The 23,300-nt window shown below is 46.1% G+C and overlaps 1 protein-coding gene and 1 long non-coding RNA gene across 9 annotated transcripts in view; one reads left to right on the forward strand and one right to left on the reverse strand.

Moving 5' to 3' along the window:
• Positions 1–17,642, reverse strand: part of LOC119965122 — a 155,448-nt gene extending 137,806 nt beyond the window's left edge. Inside the window, exon 1 of the long non-coding RNA XR_005460436.1 lies at positions 17,609–17,642. This is a non-coding gene — a long non-coding RNA (uncharacterized LOC119965122). The remainder of the gene's footprint in view (positions 1–17,608) is intronic.
• The window catches only part of LOC119965089 (polycomb protein SCMH1-like), a 331,788-nt gene that overhangs the window by 26,360 nt on the left and 282,128 nt on the right, over positions 1–23,300 (forward strand). For 3 of the 8 annotated variants that reach the window (XM_038795398.1, XM_038795427.1, XM_038795374.1), the window contains exons 1-2: positions 17,718–17,986; positions 20,149–20,364. The gene's annotated coding sequence lies outside the window, so the exon portion shown is untranslated. Of the gene's footprint in view, positions 1–17,716; positions 17,987–20,148; positions 20,365–20,823; positions 20,976–23,300 lie in introns of those variants that run through there. The other 5 variants (XM_038795407.1, XM_038795392.1, XM_038795417.1 and 2 more) reach the window with 4 other exon arrangements.

The following is a 23,300-nucleotide window of genomic DNA, read 5'->3' on the forward strand; positions in this document are numbered from 1 at the left end:
CCATGATATCAATCGGATCTGCATCAGGTTGCATAATTTTCAATTGGTCAAAGAATAATTCGTATGTCTGCTTCCTTTTATTCGGCAGTAATGCAAAGACCCGTGGTAGACTGCTACCTTTAACTTGTACATGAATGCAGAACAGTTGAAACCACTGTTGTGGCACAATCTTGAATGTTCCATCACATGCCCAATGACGATATGATGCTAAATCCTGAAGAGCACTTTCTGATGCGAATACTAGTAAGCGCTGTTGATCCTCGACGCCCGAATCGAACCTCAGAAACTGCTGGCCATTGTCAAGCTTGTAATATTTGTCAGGTATTTCAAAACCGTGTCTAGCCGCTGGATTAGCGGGAAATCCAGAATTTTTTTGTCGGCACCTTTGAATAGTCCTTGAGACGACGGGCAGCCTTGGGAGTTGAGAGCAGGTATTTTCTGATAGCTGCGTAAACTTGGCCGCTAGTATGCTACGCGAACTTGCTGCTATGTTTTCCACTGCTTCATGCTTTATTTCTGCAACTGCTTTTCTAGCATTTAACGAATCGACATCAGCTGGATGAAGGTGCTCATTAGAGAAATAAATAATTTTAGGCTCATTGTTTTCCGTGACCGTGTGAATCCGCACTGAACATAGCCTTCTTTTCTCACATCTCCAGTATTCTTTTCCTAGGTTTGCACTGCTCGAATGAAAATCGTAGATATAGTTATTTCCATCAGCCACCTTCCGCTTACTCTTCGTTGACACAATGAACTTTGCCATTTCGGGATGGGCGAATTCGGGATTAGGAAAGAGACAGATAATATCTATCCTTTAACGAGGCTCGTTAAAGGGGAGAGAACGATAATAACTATCCTTTAACGAGGCTCGTTAAAGGAAAGAGGCCGGTAATAAAGATCCTTTATTGTATATTATGTGCATTAGAGAAGATTTCCATGTACAAAAGTTAAAGTGGAGTGGTGCTACTAAGCAAGTTACTAAAAGTCAAGTTACAAAAAGTCTTTGACAAAAAAAATCATCCAGCAAAAACACGTAAAAAGTCACAAAAAATCTTTGACGAAAAAAATCACCGGACAAAATGACGTTGGACCAAAAGACGGGCGGACAAAAAGACGTTGGACGAAAAGACGTGGACGAAGTGTCGTTGGACGAAATGACGTCGGACGAAAAGACATAGCACCGTGTGGGGAGTGCAGTGTGTATACGTGGCTGCAGTTTGTCAGCCTCCTGAGTGTCAATCGTGAAACCGGCAAATCCTGCATCATTTTTCATTGGAATCGATTGTGTTCCAAGTGGCGCTGGTGCAAGCCCCTTAACAGTCGCTGAATCGGTGCAGGTGGGGCGGCAGTTTGGCTGTCGTGAAAGTCCATGCATTGTGCGTCGGCGTCAACACTTAGCCTCAGAAACGGAGAATCCCGCCCCGGGACTCCCCATATCCAAACCACACCAAGGCAGAGGGTGGAGAAGCTGACCTCCACCGCAATAGGCCTGCGAGAGATCAGCGAGACGAAGGCTAAAACATCTGCCCTCGCTCCCGTCTGCAACTCCAGCAAGTCCAACTCCTTGAATATGGCCCCCATGGGGAATGGGCTCCAAGTCCACATGTAAAATCACCGACATGGTACTGAAGAACGCCCCCCAAAGCATCTCCAACTTCAGGACGGACCAGAATATATGCACATAATTGGCTGGGCCCCTCCTTCACCGCTCACACACATCCTCCACCCCTTCAAACAACCAGCTTATCCTTGACTTTGTCAGGAGTGTCCTGTGAACCACTTTTAACTGAACCAGTCCCAGCCTCGCACACAAGGTTGAGGCATTCACCCTCCGCAGCTCCTCATACCACAATCCCTCCTCCAACTTCATCCCCTACTCCTCCTCCAATTGGCTTTGACCACCTCGAGACGCCCTGTCCTCCTCCAATATCCTCACATTGATAGCCGTGACAACCCCGCCCTCCAACCACACCCAACAACAACACTCCCTCTAGCAACGAGATGGGCAGGGCCACCAGGAAGGTCAGGCAAACCTTTTTTTACAAAACCCAGCACCCGCATATACCTGAACCCCTCCCCCTAGGGGACACATACTTCGTCTCCAGCGTCTCCAAGATCGCAAATTGACCTTCGAAAAACAAATCCTTTACATCCGCCAGCCCTTGTTGCTCCCAACCCCAAAACTTCATGTCCATCTTCCCAGGCTCGAACCCATGGTTCCCTCAGATCAGCATCATCTTCAGCCCCGCCCCCAATTTAAAATGCTGCCGAAACTGCCTCCAAATTTTCAGCATGGCCAGCTGCCTGGCGTAAAAGGGAGTGGTGCTGTTGGCAGCGCCTGCAACCCCGACCCCTTACAGAAACCAGCCTCCACTTTCACCCATGACGTCTCCGATTCCATACTTCAACCCCGCACCTTCTTGTCGTTCACTGCCCAATAATGATATAACAAGTTCGAAAGAGCCAAACCTCCTGACTGTCACCCTCTCTGGAGCACCGTCCTCCTAATCCTTGCCACTTTACCCGCCAATATAAATGAGAAAATCAACTTCTCCACCCCCATAAAAAAGTGACTTTGGTAGAAAGATCGGAAGGACTGGAACAAGAATAAGAGCCGTGGCAAAATGTTCATCCGGACCGCCTGTACCCGGCCAGCCAACAATAGGGGAAGACTATCCCACCTCAGGAACTCCTCCTTAATCCAGCTCACCAAACTTGTAAAGTTCAGGTTGCAGAGCCCAGCCCAGTCCCTCACCATCTGCACTCCTGAAGGGGGGGGTTTACTATTTTCTGATGGGTAAAAAGGCTATTTTAATGTAAATCTTAAAGCCCAGTTTTAATACCCATTTTAAAATAAGGATTTCAGTACTCATAACCTCAGGCCATGACAAATCACATAACTTCAACAGAAGCACAAAAGCCTGACACTTGCATAAACTAATTGTAGATTAAAACATTTTTGCTGACAAGCTATTGCTCTAATAAACAGATTTTCAAAGTCAGTTTGACATTAAGATATAAGCTGTACCAGTAATCGAGATCAAGGGCGAAGTAAGCACCATAGTAATATGAAGGCACCATTGTCCAGAACATGGATAAAGCAAAGTCAGCAGAAAACCAGTAAAAAACAGTCTTGATAATTGCACAAAATCGCATTCCATAGCATATTCAAACATGAAACATTCAGAATGTATGTTACACATTGAGGATTGACAGTTAACCATCGAATCAAATGTGTTTGATTCTCACCCAAACCAATTAGGATGACATAGAGGTGTAGACAGATGGCTTCAGACTGATAAAATTCTCTTTAAACATGATGGTCCACACGGCCATCTTGATTCCGGGATCATTCTATACTTTGATCTAACTATTCACTATCTCTATTTTCATATTTTCACTTTTCCACTCTAACACTTGAAGTAAATGCAAACTGTTTTGCCGTAAGCAAGAAACCATTTCTGTATTATTTCGAATGTTAAATTGTTTATAAGTTACTTCTCTTTAGGTCCTTTGCTAGCCGGACTTTATTGAGAATAGATTTAAGTTTCTCTCAATTGTAATCAAGTAGAGGCAACAAAAGATTCTTATTTGCATCCGAGACGTTTAAAACAAGTTTCTACTGAGTTTTAGTGTTGTAAGACTTCACTCGGTCCACATGGTAGATCTCTACAACTCCCAAATACCTAAAGTGGGTTGGCACACCCGAAATGGCACCCCCCCCCCCCACCCCACCTCCCACCCCCCAGTGGAGACACCACAAAACACTCACCTTTTCCCAAATTTACCTTGTAGCATGCAAAAGCCCCGAATCCACTAAGCAACCTCATTACATCCCCCACCAAAGCACCGGGTGACACCCTATGTTCCATTTTCCCCCATCACCCCACCTTATCCCCTTCCATTTTTCTGAGCATGGTAGCACAGTGGTTAGCATAGTTGCTTCACAGCTCCAGGTTCCCAGGTTCGATTCCTGGCTTGGGTCACGGTCCGTATAGAGTCTGCACATTCTCCCCATGTCTGTGTGGGTTTCCTCTGGGTCCTCTGGTTTCCTCCCACAGTCCAAAGATGTGCAGTTAGGTAGATCGGCCAGACTAAATTGTCCATAGTGTTCAAAAAGGTTAGGTGGGGTTATTGGGTTATGGGGATAGGGTAGAGGTGCGGGCTTAAGTAGGGCGCTCATTCCAAGAGTCGGTACAGACTCAAAGGGCCGAATGGCCTCCTTCTGCACTGTAAATTCTGTGATCTATGACCTCAGCACTATGGCCAAGGGCTCTATTGCCAGCGCAAACAGAAGGGGGGACATAGGGCACCCTTGCCTCCTTCCCCTATTCAAAGGAAAGTACCCTGAGTTCATCTTGTTCACACGGACAGTCACCCAAGGCTCCTTGTACAACCTTACCCATGTGACAAACTTCGGCTCAATCCCAAATCTCTCCAATATCGCAAACAAGTAGCCTCCATTCGGTCAAAAGCTTTCTCTGCATCCAACATTACCACCACCTCTAACTCCTTCCCTTCCGCCGAAGAGAGCACCACATTCAACAGGCGCTCCAATTTAGATGACAACTGTCTTCCCTTCACAAACCCCATCTGCACCTCCCCAATCACCTTCAGGAGGTACCCCTCCAACCTCATCGCCAACACCATTGCTAAAATCTTGGCATCCATGTTAGTAACAAAATTGGCTGATACGACCCACATTCTACCGGGTCCTTGTCCTTTTTTAGCAGAGTAAGAAGTCTCACAACACCAGGTTAAAGAGAACAGGTTTGTTTTGAATCACTAGCTTTCGGAGCGCAGCTCCTTCATCAGATATAAACTGGTGTTGTAAAACTTCTTACTGTGCCCACCCCAGTCCAATGCCGGCATCTCCACTTCAAGGCTTTTTTCGCAGCAAAGAGATGGATGCCTGTCACATGGTCTCAGGCAGTACCCCTTCGCCACTGCGTCCTCAAACATCTCCACCAACAGCGGTGCCAACTTATCCAAGAACTTCTTATAAAACTCCACCGAGAAACCATTGGGTCCCGGTGCCGTCTCTCTGCATTTTCCCTATTGCTACCTGTACTTCCTCCACCCCTACTTCCTCCACGCCGACTTCCTCCACCCCCATTGACTCCTCCAACCCCACCCGCTTCTCTTCCCCCACATTAGGACACTGCAACTGTCCCAGAAACACCCTTATATCTGACTTATCCTCCAAAGGCTCCAACGCATAGAACTTCCGGTAAAACTCCTCAAAAACCTTATTCACCTGCTCCGGTACAACCACCATCTCCCCCGTCCTCTCCCGAACCTGAACAATCTCTCTTGCGGCCGCCTCCTGGCAGAGCTGGCCCACCAACAAGCGACTGGCCTTTTCCCCATACTCATAAATAACCCGCTTTGCCCACCTCAACTGCTAAATTGCCTTTCCTGTTAATAAGTCAAACCTCGCCTACAGCTCCCTCCTCCTCACCAGAAGCTCCAGCGTCATCAGATCTTCCACATGCCTTCCATCCACATCCAAAAATTTTCTCTTTCAAGCTTTTCCGCTCCTCTCTTATCTCTCTATCCATTTGCACCTTGAATGATAACCTCACTCCTCACGACCGCTTTCAATGCTTCCCACACCACTGACAGCAACACTCCCCCGTCCTGTTAAACCCAACATAATCCTCAATTACCCTGCCCATTTCGCTGCAAATGTTTGGGTCAGCCAACAACCCCACCTCCAGCCTCTGTGCCGGCCACTTCTCCAGGACCACGCCCACCCAACGCGGAGCAAACAATCGCTGAATATCTGCCTGTCTTACCCCCGTCAACAGCGCCTTTCCCATCAGAACAAGATCTATTCTCAAATACACATTGTGTACCAGAGAGAAAAATGAGTACTCCCTTTACCTCAGATGTAAGAACTTCCAATCCTTCATAAACGCAGACACCACCCTCGCTCCCCGAGGGGGTCGAGGACCGAAGCTTAGACCTATCCACCTTTGGGTTCAACACCATATTCAAGTCCGTCCTCCCCCCCCCGGCAGTATTAACTGCTGCGTGTTCAACACCATATTCAAGTCCGTCCTCCCCCCCCCCCCGGCAGTATTAACTGCTGCGTATCCAAATCTGGTATGGCCACCAACATCCTCTTAATGAATCCGACATCATGCCAATTCGAAGTGTATACACTAACTAGCACAACCAACCCCTCCAGTGCACCCATCACTATTACATACCTACCGCTCTGATCCACCACCACTTACTCCATTTGAAACCTTACCCACTTACCCACCAATACTTCTACCCCCCATTGCGCCCCGCACCGGCCAGAGTAAAATACCTGGCTTACACAACCCTTCCACAGCCTCACCTGATCCTTCACAGAAGGTTGGTTTACAAGTGCAACAGGTGATTAAGAAGGCAAATGGAATTTTGTCCTTCATTGCTAGAGGGATGGAGTTTAAGACTAGGGAGGTTATGTTGCAATTGTATAAGGTGTTAGTGCGACCACACCTGGAGTATTGTGTTCAGTTTTGGTCTCCTTACCTGAGAAAGGACGTACTGGCGCTGGAGGGTGTGCAGAGGAGATTCACGAGGTTAATCCCAGAGCTGAAGGGGTTGGATTATGAGGAGAGGTTGAGTAGACTGGGACTGTACTCGTTGGAATTTAGAAGGATGAGGGGGGATCTTATAGAAACATTTAAAATTATGAAGGGAATAGATAGGATAGATGCGGGCAGGTTGTTTCCACTGGCGGGTGAAAGCAGAACTAGGGGACATAGCCTCAAAATAAGGGGAAGTAGATTTAGGACTGAGTTTAGGAGGAACTTCTTCACCCAAAGGGTTGTGAATCTATGGAATTCCTTGCCCAGTGAAGCAGTTGAGGCTCCTTCATTACATGTTTTTAAGGTAAAGATAGATAGTTTTTTGAAGAATAAAGGGATTAAGGGTTATGGTGTTCGGGCCGGAAAGTGGAGCTGAGTCCACAAAAGATCAGCCATGATCTAATTGAATGGCGGAGCAGGCTCGAGGGGCCAGATGGCCTACTCCTGCTCCTAGTTCTTATGTTCTTATGTTCACCCTCAAATGAATCTCCTGCAGCAGCACCACATCGGATTTCAAACTGTTTGGATGTGAGAGAACTCTCACTCGCTTCACCAGTCACCCCAGCCCTTGCACATTCCATGTCACCACCCGGACCGGAAGTCTCTCACCCCCACCCGCCCATCCCATCAGTCATTACTATTCCTCCAGGCCCCTCTATGAGTGTGCACCCGCCACACCCCTAGTCGCCACCATCCCCCTACCCCTCCCCATAAAACATCCCCGCCAATTCCTCTCAAAATGCCCTCTCCTAGTATCATCCCCACCTCCCCACCATTCACACCTCCAGGCCCATCAAAACCTATTCATACAAGTACAAACGACCGCGTTGCCTCCCCCACCTTGCTCCGGTGCACCAGCCAACTTACGTTTGCTAGCACGGTGGCCCCTGCCAGAGTCCCCTTCCCCACATCAAAGAAACACACCAACATCAATGCTCCCCACCCTTCCAATCTCCCAACACAATCCAGCACACTGAGACTCAAAAGACCCACAGATACCAACATCCCCAAATCATCATAACCCAAAAACCCTTACACAAAAGCACATAAAGATAAATGAGATATAACGAGAAAGAACATAACAGAAAAAGCAGAACAAAAACTGTCAAAATCTAAACTCAGTCCAATCCCAAGCCTTCTGCCTTCATAGATGCCTCTACCTCAAATAATAGTCAATGCCATTATGTGTGACCCTCAGCTTCGCCGAGTAGACCACACCAAACCGCACGTTGCATTTATACAACGCCGCCCTCCAAGGCCGCCCATCTCCTTGCCAGCTCTGCCGTGAGATGCTGGTATACCACTCCCTTCCCACATCACCTCTCATTTCACCTTCACCCATCTCAGGACCTTCTCCTTCACCTGACAACTGTGGAAACAGAAGATCGCAGCTCTTGGCGGCTCATTCGCCTTTGGTTTCAGCCAGAGGAACCGGTGACCCTATCTAACTCATACAGGGAGGGATCCTCCCCCTCCCCCATCAGCTTGGCAAACATATCCATAAAGCCTCTGGCCCTCTAGCCCCTCAGGTAAACCCACGATCCGCAAGTTCTGCCTTTGTGACCTATTCTGTAGGTCCTCCACCTTTGCTCTCAGCCCTCCTACTACTCTCCACCTCCCTCCACAACTCCTCACCCATCGAGGTGAACTCATCGCTATGTTGCGGCAATGCCTCCTCCACCCCCTTTGTTTCCTCTCCTTGCTCCCGCACCGCCTTCAAAATCTTTGCCAGAGCCTCCTGCATCGGGGCAAGAGTTTAACCCACCCACTCCTTGAGTGAGGTTAACATCTCCATCTGATGCCTCTGGAAATGTTTCGAAAACAGCCACTCAGACTCCATGGCCATGACCTTGGCCATCTTTTCCACTGTAATGGGAATGGCTCCACCCGGCGAGTTTTCTCTCGCCATCTTTTTTTTTTTTATAAATGTTTTTATTCAGTTTTCATATTTTATATTGAACAAATTACAAATTGTTAGGAGAGAAAAAGAACAAAAAAAAAAAAAAAAAAAAAAAAAGAAAAAAAACAACAAACAAACACGCAAAAATTAACATACATATTTACAGGTAAGCATCTTCGTAGTAGTAACTGCGCCCGCCCCCCCCCCCCCCCCCAACATGTTTATTTAGTTTGGTTTTGGGCCTTAGCTAGCCATCGAACCCCCGTACCGAACCTGTAGCCCCTCCCGCTACCTTCCCCCGACTATTCTTCCTCTTGTACATTGGCCACAAATAGGTCCCGGAACAGTTGCATGAATGGCTCCCACGTTCTGTGGAAGCCGTCGTCCGACCCTCGGATGGCAAATTTGATTTTCTCCATTTGGAGAGATTCCGAGAGGTCGGACAGCCAATCCGCAGCTCTGGGCGGTGCTGCTGACCGCCAGCCAAACAGGATTCTACGGCGGGCGATCAGGGAGGCAAAGGCAAGGGCGTCCGCCCTCCTCCCCAGGAATAGATCTGGCTGTTCTGAAACCCCGAAGACCGCCACTATCGGGCATGGCTCCACCCTCACTCCCACCACTTTGGACATAACCTCGAAGAAGGCTGTCCAGTACTCCACGAGTCTGGGGCAAGACCAGAACATGTGGGCGTGGTTGGCCGGGCCTCTTTGGCACCGTTCACATCTGTCTTCCACCTCCGGGAAGAACCTACTCATACGGGTTCTTGTTAAGTGGGCTCTATGTACCACTTTTAGTTGCGTCAGGCTGAGCCTTGCGCACGTGGAGGTGGAGTTGACCCTATGCAGTGCTTCGCTCCAGAGTCCCCACCCTATCTCCATCCCCAGGTCGTCCTCCCATTTCCTTCTTGTTGCGTCCAGTACGGTGTCGTCCCTATCTACCAGTCGGTCATACATGTCACTACAGTTCCCTTTCTCTAGGATACTTGCGTCCAGTAGGTCTTCCAGTAGTGTCTGTCGTGGCGGTTGTGGGTACGTCCTTGTCTCCTTTCGTAGGAAGTTTTTGAGCTGCAGGTACCGTAGCTCGTTCCCCCCAGCTAGCTGAAACTTCTCTGTCAGTTCGTCCAGTGTTGCGATCCTGTCGTCCGTGTATAGGTCCCTGACTGTCAGTGTCCCCCCGTCCTGCCTCCACCTTTTGAAGGTGGCGTCAGTCAGTGCTGGTGTGAACCTATGGTTGTTGCAGATGGGAGCCCTGTTCGACATTTTGGTCAGGCCAAGTTGCTGCCGCAGTTGGTTCCAGGATTGGAGGGTGGCTGTCACCACTGGGCTGCTGGAGTGTTTTTTGGGTGGGGATGGGAGTGCTGCCGTGGCGAGGGCCCGGAGGGAGGTTCCCATGCAGGAGGCCTCCTCCGCACGCACCCACTCAGCCTCTGGCTCCTGGATCCATCCCCTTACTCGCTCGGCTGTTGCTGCCCAGTGGTAGAATTGTAGATTCGGGAGGGCTAGCCCTCCCCTGGTTTTTGTTTTTTGTAAGACCTTCTTTGGGATCCTAGCATTTTTACCCCCCCATACGAACGCCATGATGAGTTTGTCCAGCGCTTTGAAAAGGCCTTGGGGATGTAGATCGGAATGGATCTAAACAGGAAGAGGAACCTGGGCAGTACGTTCATTTTGATCGTCTGAACTCTCCCCGCGAGGGAGAGCGGGAGTGTGTTCCATCTTTGCAGGTCCTTTTTAACTTCCTCCGTCAGGCTGGTGAGGTTCCATTTGTGGATCCCTTTCCAGTCATGGGCTATTTGGATCCCCAGGTAGCGGAATTTATGTCGGGCTTGATTGAACGGCAGCCCCTTTAGTGCTGCCCCCCCCCCCCCCTTGCGGGTGTACTGGGAAGATCTCACTTTTGCTCATGTTGAGTTTGTAGCCCGAGAAGGCTCCAAACTCTTTCAGGAGCGCGATGATTCCGTCCATGCTGCTTTGTGGGTCCGAGATATAGAGGAGCAGATCATCCGCATAGAGTGAGACTCTGTGCTCTCTACCTCCCCTTCGGATCCCCCTCCAATTTTTTGCTGCCCTGAGCGCGATTGCTAGCGGTTCAATTGCTAGTGCGAACAGCAGCGGGGACAGTGGGCATCCTTGTCTGGTGCCCCTGTGCAGCTGGAAGTATTGGGAGTTGGTATTGTTGGTCTGTACACTCGCCATGGGTGCGTTGTACAGGAGCTTTACCCAAGCGGTGAACCCTGTTCCAAGCCCGTTCTCTCGCCATCTTGCCTCCCGTCGGGCTCCTCATCATGCTTGAAGGTGGATTCTCGCTCACTCCCTTTTTCCTGGATTCTTTTTCCCGGTTTTTGATATCCTTGAACTATCTTGGACTTCCCTGCAAATCCTCACATAAAACTTTGCCCCTAAGCTGGGTGCAAAGGTAAAAAAAAAACGACTCCAGCAGGAGCCACCAAACATGCGATCTCCACCTATATGTCACCACTGCAAGTCCGCAAACACTTATTTAACCATGAATTATTGATAAAAGTATCTCTCATGTTTAGCTGTTTGGACATTGTGAAATGGCTGGCTTTAGAGTAGTGTTGCCTGCAGCATCGTGGTAGAATTAAGTAGGATTGAGTGAGGGAGGCAAAAACAATGGGAGAGCTTAAGATACACAACAGCATTATGCCTGGTATATAATCAAAGCAATGCCATGTGCTGGAAATTAGGTGGGTGTCGTGGGCTACGGGATTGAGCCACAAGTTGAGGGTCTGCTGGTCAGTACACTCATCTCTAAAACAAAATAAGCAGAAGCGACAAATTTGAAGGCTCAGTCTTGTTTCGTTACTTCCTTTCTCATAGCTCTGGGATCTAATTACTTCCCAATGTGATGAATGTAGGAATTTTGGATATATTATATATGTATTTGGTACAGTAAGGGTTAAAAGCTTGGGTTAGTATGTGACTACTGCAGTCAGATTTTTTTTTAAATCCTGCTTTGAAATTTGAATCTAGACAGGGGTGCAATTAAAGCATCATAAAAGTAAGGTCATAATTCATTCCAGCCAAGGATATTGTTTGCTGAAGTTAGGCTCATGGAATTTTGTTCACATAAGAAGGTTCCCTGGGGAGTAGATAATTAGACGCATTGTGTTTAGTTTGAGGAAGATGATAAAGCTAATGGGAGAAGCCAGGGGTTGTAGCACTCAAATGTTGAGATTTCAGTTTAAAAATTGAGTTTTAGATTGGGGTGTGGTCAGACAAGCAGCTGCTCTCAGTACAGCGAGGTTAGATCTGTCTGTGGACAGGCTATCAATTTCTCTCAAAACAGTTCAGTTAAAGATTTGATTGGGGACAGACCAGAAGCAGCTGACCTCAAGACAGTGAGTCAAAGATTTGCCTGTGACCCGGACAGGAACAATTTCTCAGGCTGGCAGTTTAAACAGTGGTTTGAGACAGGCAAGAATCTGCAAGCTGTTTCCTGGAGGATCCCTCTCTCAAAGTGGTTTATCCAAGACATCTCTTTACAACAAATATTCCTGGGTTGGCTAATTGTTTTTAAAATTGGATTTTGACCTGAGATGGGGTTTGCTTGAGTGGGGATAAAAGATAGCAGTTAGGAGTGTTTCATTGTCATTCTTAAGCATTGTTTAACTGGTAATTGTAAGTTTTTTTCTTTATAATATTAAAGTTATTAATTCTGCAATAGTGATAAAGTTTGTTTTAATATACCGTATCAGTATTTGTGCGTGAAATCACTCCTGGAGCGAAGTATCCTTTCTTCGCAGTCTTACAAATAAAATAAAATATTGGGGTTTCTGTCCAGTATCCTAGCAACTGTTGGGGTCTGGTCCAGGAGGGTGATATCACTAAGCATGCGTCAGATCATATCAAGCAGTTGGTATAAACCAATCTGAAAGTAAGAACCCTGCATTCATATAGATGCAAACTAGTTTTTACAATTATATTGAATTGTTCAGCCGACATTTAAATCTGATTTTATTAAACTTCCTTCTCTTTGTAACTGGAGTGAAGTAACATCACATATTAACCTAGGACTGGTTTATTGTGATGATACCAGTTCTGAATGAGTAAACCATAAAATATAAATACTGAAATCATTATTGTCAGGTCACTAGATGTGAGAAAAAAAGCATGACATGAGCAGGTGAGTGATTGATTTATGCTATAAATGTGCAAAAAACACATCAGCATTTGCTGACCAGGTATCTATCTATCTGCCCTTTGATTGAAAAAAACAGCATTTTGTTCCAATGCTCACTTCTACAGAAACAAAGTGAAACAAACATGGCATAATGAAATAGTACCCGTTTCTCAGCATCATGGCTTTATCACGAATAACATTCCTCAGAGAATGCATGTACATTGTGAACCCTATAGAGATGTGACAGAAACAGCTTCAGGCAAGATGTTTGTCCTGTGCTTCCTTCATGCAACATTATCCGCCTTGAAATGTGGCAGTTTTACTTGAATAATACATTAGTGGAAGCAATGCTTGATATATGGATAATTTCTGCATAAACTTATATTCCTGCTTCCCTCCACCTCATTTACAAAGCAAGACTGTTAAAAGTAGGACACCGCTATTATGATGTTCAACATTTTTGTTTTAAACCGCCTTTTTCATCTTCTAAGTTTCTTCATGATAGAAAAACTTTCTTTCAACAGCGTTCACCTGTGAGAGTTTAACTAGCACTTGACAATTCAGTAATGTTGGCCTGAAACACAATGAAGTATGGCATATAGCTAATTTGGAAGTATCCCTATGATCGTATGAATTGGCAAGCAGATTTCGACAAGGTCTCGCATAGCAGATTACTATGTAAAGTTAAAGCACATGGGATTACATAGTGTCTTGAGATGGATAGAAGGCTTGTTAGCAGACCTGAAGCATTTTGGGTGGGCAGAATGGTAGCATACTGGTAAGTACTATGGCTTCACAGCGCCAGGGTCCCAGGTTCGATTCCCAGCTTAGGTCACTGTCTGTGCGGGGTCTGCACATTCTCCCCGTGTCTGCATGGGCTTCCTCCGGGTGCTCCAGTTTTCTCCCACAAGTCCCAAAAGATGCGCTAGTAGGTAATTTGCACATTCTTAATTCTCCCTGTGTACCAACAGGCGCCGGAATGTGGCAACTAGGGGCTTTTCACAGTAACACAGGACAAGGGATCTAAATGTAGTATCTCAAAATTTGCAGATGATACAAAGTTGGGTGGGAGGGGAACTGTGAGGAGGATGCAGAGATACTTCAGTGGAATTTGGACAGACTGAGTGAGTGGGCATATGCATGGCAGATGCAGGATAACGTGGATAAATGTGAGGTTACCCGCTTCAGTAGCAAAGATAGGAAGGTAGATTATTATCTGAATGGGTGTAAATTGAGAGAGGTAGATACTCAACAAGGCCTTGGTGTCCTCGTAATCAGTCGCTGAAAGCAGGTACAATAGACAGTACAGAATGCAACTGGTGTGTTGGCATTGATAGCGAAAGGATTGACTCTCGGATTAGGGATGTTTTACTACAATTGTATACCGCTTTGATGAGGCCACACCTGGAGTACTGTGTGCAGTTTTAATGTCCTCATCTGAGGAAGGATGTTCTGCTATTGAGGGGGTGCAGTGAAGGTTTACCAGGCTGATTCCTGGGTTGGCAGGACTGTCATATGAGGAGAGACTAAGTTGTTTAGGAGTATATTCATTGGAATTTAGAAGAGTGAGAGGGAATCTCATAGAAACTTATAAAATTCTAACCGGATTAGACAGGGTAGATTCAGAAAGAATGTTTCTGATGGTGAGGGAGTCCCGAACTATGCGTCATAGTTTGAGGATAAGGGGTAAACCTTTTAGGACTGAGGTACGGAGAAATTTCTTCACCCAGAGAGTGGCGAATCTGTGGAGTTCACTACCACAAAAAGTAGGTGAGGCGAAAACTTTGTTCAATTTCAAAAAGGAATTAGATATAGCTCTTGGTGCTAAAGGGATCAAGGGATTTGGGAGCAAGGCAGGATCAGGGTATTGAACTTGATGATCAGTCATGACAATGAATGGCAGAGCAGGTTTGAAGAACCGAAGGGCCTCTTCCTGCTTCTATTTTCTATGTATGTTTCTATGAAGATTTGGTGTTATCATTTTATAATTGAAAATAAAATTAGTACGCAATTGGCTATTAAAATTATTTAACGTAATTACCATTCAATCAGAATGTGTTCAGTGGGTTTGTGATTTCCATCGCAAAGAAAATTTAAAAAGGACAACTAATTACAATGTCTTGAATGGAGTTAGTGAAAGCAACTTTGTGGGATCAGCATTTATAGTAACCTGTCTATAACTTACATAAAATTGACAGTGTGGTAGGTGTGTTGATAACATTAATTTGTTTGCAGTTTTGGTTTAAAGCTTATTACAAGACCATAAGATATAGAAGCAGAATTAGGCCACTCGGCCCATCGAGTCTAGTCCACCATTCAATCATGGCTAAGATTTTCTCATCCCCATTCCCCTGCCTTCTCCCCATAACCCCTGGTCCCCTTATTGATCAAAAACCTATCTACCTCTGTTTTAAAGACACCCAGTGATATGGCCTCCACATCCTTCTGTGGCAAAGAGTTCCACAGATTCACCACCCTCTGGCTGAAGAAATTCCTCCTCATCTCTGTTTTACAAAATCATCCCTTTAGTCTGAGATGGTGTCCTCTGGTTCTATTTTTTCCTACAAGTGGAAACATCCTCTCCACATCCATTCTATGCAGGTCATGCAGTATCCTGTAAGTTTCAATAAGATCTCCCCTCATCCTTCTAAACTCCAATGAGTACAGACCCAGAGTCCTCAACCGCTCCTCATACGACAAGCTCTTCATTCCAGAGATCATTCTTGTGAACCTCCTCTGGACCCTTTCCAAGGCCAGCACATCCTTCCTTAGAAAAGAGGCCCAAAACTGCTCACAATACTCCAAATGGGGTCTGACCAGAACCTTATATAGGTTCAGAAGTACATCCCTGGTCTTGTATTCTAGTCCTCTCGACATGAATACTAATTATGTTTTTTTAACATACTGAACTAAACCAAACACAGACTCAATGGCTGAGTGAGAAGGGGCGTAGCACATTGCTATATTTTGTCAAAGCAAACATTGTTTTTAAAAAATCAGCTTGTATCATCAAAAAAGAAGTTGCATTTCTGTGATGCTGAATGATGACTGGGTGCTTTTCATCCAACTAAACAACTAGTCGAGGTTGATCAATGGTTACTATAGGCCATGCAACAGATAAATTATGCACAGCAAACTCCCATGAGCTCTAAATAATATGAATGGCCAGTTAATCAATTTCTTGTAATGTTGGTAGAGGGAGTAGAACAGGCGATCTCCCTACTCCTGATTCAATATTTCAATAGTGTCATATGTACATTGATCTGGACAGGGAGATAAGGTCTGTTTAATGCAATGTAATTATATGTACAGAATCTGCAGTATGTTTGACTTAGCAGAGCTCATTTCAGCTGGTTTGTAATGTAGAACAAGTCCAGCAGCACAGGTTCAATTCCTGTACCAGCTTACCCGACTAGGCGCCGGAATGTGGTGACTTGGGGCTTTTCGTAGTAACTTCATACTTGTGACAATAAAAGATTATTATTATTCTAAGAGGTGGATTTACATTTTGTTGGGTCAGATTTGGATTTTAGCCATTGGATTGTGTACATTGTTGGCTGGAGATGGAAATTAATCAGACATTGAGCCTTCTCAATGTTCTTTTCGCAAAACCAAATATTGGATTTTCAGTTTTGGGGAATCTACAACATGAACAGGCAGAATTTTGATGGAATTAATTTTCAGGTTCTATAGCAAATTCTGGATATAATATATATTTACTGGGAGTTATTGGAAATAATTGCTCAGTCAGTATTTCGCTAACATGTCAGCAAAACATGGGGGATAAATTAAGTTAATCTTGTTCAAAATGGAAAACTTCGCAATTAATTAGTCTGGTTACATATTTTTTAAAGGAAAACTCAACAAAGCAAACATTAAGGACAAGATACATACAAATTAGGTCACCATTTGAAGAAAAACAGTTTTATCACTGACCCGCTGGTCATCCATTGCCCAAGTCAAATCATGCTTTGATTGTGAATCTGCCTCCACTTCACCTGAGGAAGGAGCAATCCTCCAAAAGCTTGTGATTTCAAATAAACCTGTTGGACTTTAACCTGGTGTTGTGAGACTTCTTACTGTGCTCACCCCAGTCCAACGCCGGCATCTCCACATCATCTCAAGTTGGGCAGGGCAGACGAGTGAAGTGCAGGCCAACCGCGGTCCATTTGCTTCAGTGGATGCTTGGAGCTGAGTGTCTCTGCTCAATGGATGGTTTGGATCCTGACTCCATCGCACAAGGCACAAACTATCGTGCACAAGAGACAAGTGTGCACAAATACAGAAAATACTGGATATCTACAGCAAATCGGTTAACCCTTGAATCATATTTGAACTGGAGATGTTTCATAGGAACCATTAGCTGTAATCTGCATTTGGAGATTGGTGTCCTGACAACTGGAATGTTTATGAATGTTTGTGAAGAAATTACAGTGAGTTGGAACGCGAGACCCTCACTGACTTGTGTTGCCCACGGCAATCTGTCCTGAATTTGAACGAGCGAATTATTGAAGCGTCAGTGTGTCAATTGGTTGCCGTTTGAATCAAGGCGAACAGAACCCATACTGTTCTGATATAATGCTACACAGTTGGAAGTACCTGGTTCTTTAGGCTTAAAATCCCACTCTGAAGAGCAGGGACTCAAACTCTGGCTCGCACCCGCAAAGATCCCACGATCATCTATCCAATTGTCCTTGTGGAAAGCGGCTGACCAGAAATCGGCCGCGCATGTTTGCAAGTGTCAGGGTGACAAGTGTCCTTGATACAGCAACATTTTACTAGAAACACTTGGGGTTGTTTCTCGGCTACCTGATGATACAAAATACCAGAACTGGGTGGATGTTCCCTGTTCTGGAAACTTCACCTGGTAACTTTCCAACCACACAAGGACATTTGAAACTTAAATTTGGCTCCTCGAACCACACAACACACAGTTCAACTCGAAGCAGGAATTCGCGTGTCTGGTGATCTTTTGACTCACAATGACGCCTTGGAGGCGGCAGAACCGAATAATCGATGCCTGCACAAAAGCTCCAGCCGAAAGTGCTGGAGTTGCAGGGAAATGGCTCTGGTTGCGGAGCCCTGTGAGAGCAGGTTTGCGGGAGCCTCACTGGTCCTTTCCGCAGTTAAGCGGGCGCTTCCTTACTTTCATCAGTAGGGGTCGTGCAGTGTCAGTGTTTGCACTTTCAGAGTCACATCCAAATGGGGGTCTCTCTCTCTCTCGTTCTCTCTCTCTTTCTCTCTTCACTGCGCAGTCCTCAAACATGGCGGAGACTGATTGAAATCTAAGCTTTGAGACACGCCAGAGGGGAGGGGAAAGAAAGGAACAAAAAAAAAACCCACCCCTCCATTGGAGAAAGTAAGTACTGGAGCCCCGCGGAGATGGGGAGGGGAAAATCACCCGGGGCCAAAACAATCCAAACGACCCCCTTTTACAAAGCAGAGGGGGGGAAGGGGGGAGCTGTGGCTTTCGGAGGAGAGCAGAGTGGCGCTGGATATCTTGTAACTGGGCTGGGTGCATCCTCTCAATGTTTAATGTATCCCCTTGCGCTTTGTATCCAATCCAATGTATCCCGTGCTGGATCCTCCCTGGGAATCTCATGGGCAGGGTGGATGGTCTGTGGCTTCCACATTGCCCCCTCCCCAGTCTAGGCTGTTAGTTGCCTATTTTCATTTCATTGTAAGCCGCTGATGGCTCTCTCTCCTCTCTTCCTCCCTCTGGTTTGTTGCCGGGGCCTTTGTAGGTTACAGGAGATGAAATTAACATCAGCTGTCAATCAAAGCTCTGCTCCCGGGGAGGGCGCACTCTTCGCAATTTTAAATATGTTTGTGTTTGTGGGGGGGAAGAGGTTCCCTCTCACTCTTTGCAAGATCACCAGGAGAGCACTGACCTGGGAATAGGATTGACCGCAGGCGCCTGTTTGCTGCCCGGGAGGAGAGAGATATTTTAAATATATATATTTTTGAAAGAGAGAGATTCCATTAAGGGCAGGTGGGAAGGCGGGCGGAGTGAAAGTGAGAGATACCAGCTCCTGTGAAAAGAATCTAACGTTTCGGGATACCCTGCCCCCCAGATAGTGACTTTGGGATGTCCAAACAAGCATGGGGACTGAAAGCGTTAGATTTTGATGTGCAAATCTGGGGCTGAATTGCTGGAGTACACAGCAGTACACATTGGGGGTCATCCGTTTTTTAAAATCTGTTTCAGCAATTTAGTGCGTTGCATAATTGTGTTTCACGAAGACTTGCCTGCAAAAGCTAACCCCATGACCATGAAATAATTCCAGAAGTGTTTTTATTTCTTGGAGAAGCGGAGAATCAGAGATGTTGTGTTGATCTGGGTGGGCGCATCCTTTTATCCATTTTAAACCCCACGGTCGCAGGATTTGACATAATTTTGTGACCAGTTGTCTGCGCGTTGCTAGTTTCAGCAAATCAAAACCAGAAAGTGCTGCATGAGCGCAGCCGGCCTGGCTGCATGAAACGGAGCTAACTTTTCCAGTCCAAATGACCCTTTACGCAAGAACTTGGTTTCAGGATCTTGGCAATTTTCCATGGTTTGCAGCAAGACGCACCCACAACCTCCAGCCCCAAAGCTGCCTGCGAGAGGAGTGGGTGTATGCTGGTAAATTTATGCTCCATCGGGGACCCCAACCTGCCCCATACACAGGTGCCCTGGCCCGGCCAAGAGAACCGGCCCAACAAGTGCAATCTTTTCATCTGCAGAATCCTTTACTCCACAAATTTCCCCCAACCCGCGGATTGGCAATCGCTCCTGCTGCCGACCCCCCTCCCTAGTTGGGGACTTTTAGTCAAATTGAAACTTCACTTTTTGAGGATTCATACCCTTCAGAAGATTGGAAACATTTCCAACACGCACCACTTCAGGGTGGTTGAGGGGGTCATGGAAGCTCAAAGCCACATGTGAATAGATTCGGGAATGACAGCCCTTTTTAGAAGCACATCACAGCAGTGGAACTCAATGCCCATGTGTGGCAGGGCCGTTTGCCACTCTAGTTACCTGTGTAGGTGTAGTGATCGGCTGTTTGTTTTCCGCTGGCTTGAAACTTTGCTCCAAATATCCCGGTTGGGGCAGTGGAAACAGTTTTGCTTCGCCCAAATGCTCTTTGTAACCATGTCTTCCTTGTGACATTGTAACTGTACCTCTATCTACTTCCACAGTATAATGTGAATCGTCCTGTGCAGCACTGAGCTTCAGAGACTCACCATTTCTCTATTCAGTCACTGGCCATCCTTAGTTGCTGCATCTAAAACAGAGAAGGTGCCGAATGGGATAGAGGCGAAGCATTGGAGAGTGAAGAGCCGCTTGCTTGTTGTGGTGGGAGGGTGTTCGAGTTCCCTCTAAAATGTTGTGGGGTGAGGGAAGTGTGCAGAAGTGCATTTGCCATCCCGTTGTAAGGCCTAAATGAACAGAGGGGACGGTGTGATATGAAGACGACTGCTTGTTTTGTATTGCCTGAGTCCTTTCCTTTTAAAGCCACATTTTCTTTTTAATTGCAGATATATCTGTCTCCTGAGAGTCCTGATCCTTGAGGCATGCTGGGTGTTGAGATCACTAATTGGATTTAAACTTGACGATTACCTGGAATTGATGAATGTCTGGGAAAGGGACGTTGCAGCCTTCAGTGCTGTAATGAGGACTGAAACCTAAATGTATGCAGACCAGTATTAAATCGCCGGCAATTTGTCCTTCACAGAAGCACAAGTCTTTCGAAGGTACAGTACAGGTCGATGGCCTTTATAAACCTATTCTGGTGAATGAAGCAGAAACTTTCAGGTTCCAAATGGCCCAGAGTGACACCTAAGCTCCTATATTCTAAAGGCAAACCCATTCCATGAGATTCTCAATGCGTGAACATCTCGCTGCCTTTTCGATTGCTTTCTCTGCTTCTTCATCTGAAACTTGATTAAGTTATAACACTTATTAAGTTGACAGCTAATTTCCCACAGGTTTCAGTGATCCCTATCAGGGCTACTCTTTAAAGCCTATTTTGCTGTTAATAATAACTTGGATACGAAACAAAATGTTGGCTTGACATCTCGCCTCATTGAAGTGATGCAGAATACACTTTGAAGGGGCAGATTCCGATGTGAACTATTTTGTAGCAAACATATAAGTGTGTTTATCATTTCACTATACCTAATTCCCTCTGCATTTATTTTGATGGTTTCTAGATTGGGAGTGAGCACTGAACTGTAAGAGCAGTGTCGGATATAATTGTGGTCCACTCACCGAAAACTGGATCCTTACCATCAAAGTCATCCCTCTCTGCACCATTCCCTTGTGTTGAAATGAAATGATGTGGAGATGCCGGCGTTGGACTGGGGTGAGCACAGTAAGAAGGCTTACAACACCAGGTTAAAGTCCAACATGTTTGTTTCAAACACTAGCTTTCAGAGCACTGCTCCTTCCTCAGGTGAATGAAGAGGTTTGTTCCAGAAACATACATATAGACAAATACAAAGATGCAAGACAATGCTTAGAATGCGAGCATTTGCAGGTAATTGAATCTTTACAGATCCAGAGATAGGGGTAACCCCAGGTTAAAGAGGTGTGAATTGTCTCAAGCCAGGACAGTTGGTAGGATTTTGCACGCCCAGGCCAGATGGTGGGGGATGAATGTAATGCGACATGAATCCCAGGTCCCGGTTGAGGCCGTACTCATGTGTGCGGAACTTGGCTATAAGTTTCTGCTCAGCGATTCTGTGTTGTCGTGCGTCCTGAAGGCCACCTTGGAGAACGCTTACCTGGAGATCAGAGGCTGAATGCCCTTGATTGCTGAAGTGTTCCCCGACTGCAAGGGAACATTCCTGCCTGGTGATTGTCGCGCGATGTCCGTTCATTCGTTGTCACAGCGTCTGCATGGTCTCGCCAATGTACCACGCTTTGGGACATCCTTTCCTGCAGCGTATGAGGTAGACAACTTTGGCCGAGTCGCACGAGTATGTGCCGCATACTTGGTGGGTGGTGTTCTCACGTGTAATGGTGGTATCCGTGTCAGTGATCTGGCACGTCTTGCAGAGATTGCCATGGCAGGGTTGTGTGGTGTCGTGGTCGTTGTTCTGAAGGCTGGTTAGTTTGCTGCAAACAATGGTTTGTTTGAGGTTGTGCACGGTTGTTTGAAGGCAAGCAGTGGGGATGACCTGGGTAAGATGTTCATCTTCATTGATGATGTGTTGGAGGCTGCAAAGAAGATGTCGTAGTTTCTCTGCTGCGGGATCTGGATCTGTAAAGATTCAATTACCTGCAAATACTTGCATTCTAAGCATTGTCCGGCATCTTTGAATTTGTCTATATATATGTTTCTGGAACAAACCTCTCCATTCACCTGAGGAAGGAGCAGTGCTCCGAAAGCTAGTGTTTGAAACAAACATGTTGGACTTTAACCGGGTGTTGTCAGACTTCTTATTGGAATGAAATGTCATTGAGGTCTATAGCACAGAGAAGGCCCTTCAGCCCATCGTGTCTGTGCCAGTCAAAAACAACCACCTAACAATTCTAATCCCATTTTCCAGCACTTGGCCCATAGCCTTCTATGTCTTGGCATCACAAGTACGCATCTAAATACTTCTTAAACGTTAAGAGGATTTGTGCCTCCACCACCCTTTCAGGCAGTGAGTTCCAGACTCTCTCCACCCTCTGGAGGAAAAGGTTTTTCCTCACACCTCCTCTAGCCACCTGCCTCTTAACTTAAATCTGTGCCCCTGCTCATTAATCTCTCCACTCAAGGGGAAACACTTCTTCCTGTCTACTCGATCTATGCCCCTCATAATTTTATACATCTCAATCATATCCCCCCTCAATCTCCTCTGCTCCATAGAAAACAACCCCAGCCTATCCAATCCATCTTCGTAACTAAAACTTTCCAGTCCAGAAAATGTCCTGATGAATTTCCTCTGCATCCTCTCCAGTGCTATCACATAACGTTTATATCCTCTTTGACCCAAAGCTGAGCTTCAAACCCCCCCCTATCAAATCCATCACCAAGACCATTTATTTACAATTCTGCAGCAGACGAGTGCCCCATCTTACTGGAATGCCATTGAAACACTCATTGTTTGTTATTTCTGAACATCTCCCAATCCCAATCTCCACAAGTTGCAGTTTCTGAAAAGTTCTGCTGCTCACACCCTGTCCCATGCTCCTTATCTTTAGCCGTATGATCTCCATTGGTTCCTTCAAGCCCACCACCCAACTGCCCAGTAATGTGTTCAGAATCCTTGTCCCCATCAACAGATTCCTCCACTACGTTTCCCTGGCCTACCTCTAACTGCCTACAACCTTGTGTCCATCCGATGCCAGCTCAACTCTAACCTTCTATTCAACCTCCCTCCTCAATATCATCATCATTGGCAAATGCTTTCTGTTGGAGGAGTTTTTCTCTTGAATGCTGCGTGCCTCACACTTTGTCTGATTTCCTCACAGCCTTGCTACCTCTCCTCTCACTTCTTTTGGGGAAAAAAAAAAGCTTCTTAAAATATACCTGTTCAACCTTGTTTCCAGTTAGCTCTAGTACCACTGCTCCCAATTTGTTTGTCATAGAATCCCTACAGGGCAGAAGGAGACCCATCAAATCTGCACCGACCCTCTGAAAGAGCACCCTACCTCGGCCTGTAACCTAGACTTATCCCAGTAACCCCACATAATCTCT

This window comes from Scyliorhinus canicula, chromosome 1, assembly GCF_902713615.1.
Source record: "Scyliorhinus canicula chromosome 1, sScyCan1.1, whole genome shotgun sequence".
In the NCBI taxonomy this organism is placed as follows: Eukaryota; Metazoa; Chordata; class Chondrichthyes; order Carcharhiniformes; family Scyliorhinidae; genus Scyliorhinus; species Scyliorhinus canicula.